Here is a 623-nt window from a genome sequence, read left to right as displayed (position 1 = left end):
CTCCATGGGAACCCCTGCCTGCCGCCGGAGATCCTGCGGCGGCCGGGGTGTCCCTCTCCCCGCCCTTGCGTCTGTCCGGGCGGCGGCGGCCGCGCGGCTCGGCTGGAGGGGGCGCTCGCGCGCAGGAGCGGCGCAGCAGGTGCCGCGGTTACCTCCACCTCGGCGGGGGGAGAGGGGGCGGGCCGGGGCGGGAGGCGGAGGCCGGTTTGGTGAGCCGAGAGCGCGGCCGGCTCCGCGGGCTGGCTGCGAGCTCGCGGCTTCCGGGAGCGCCCCAAGTCTGTGGAGGACCTCCCTGCCCGCAGCCGCCTGCGACCCCGGCACAACGCGCATCGGCGTCCGCAGGGCCGCGAGTCGCGACAAGGGCGCGGGTCCGGCGCGGCACCGCCTCCTCCTCTTCTCCAGCCGGCTCTCAGCAGCGGAGAGCTTCGGAGCTCGGCGGGCACCCGGGCCGCGGTGCGGATGAGCCGCAGCGGCTGAGGACTCGACCGGCCTTTGCCGGGCGCCCGAGCGGGGCCGCAGCGCCCAGGGCGCGGGTGTGCGCGGGTGACATGGGGACGGCCTGACTCTCGCTGGGCCCGGAGCTCTCTCTCCGGCCGCGGGCCCTTCTCGGCGGCGGCAGCTGC

Source organism: Microtus ochrogaster, chromosome 16 (assembly GCF_000317375.1).
Source record: "Microtus ochrogaster isolate Prairie Vole_2 chromosome 16, MicOch1.0, whole genome shotgun sequence".
Taxonomy (NCBI): domain Eukaryota; kingdom Metazoa; phylum Chordata; class Mammalia; order Rodentia; family Cricetidae; genus Microtus; species Microtus ochrogaster.
Note: the sequence above shows the minus strand (reverse complement) of the source record.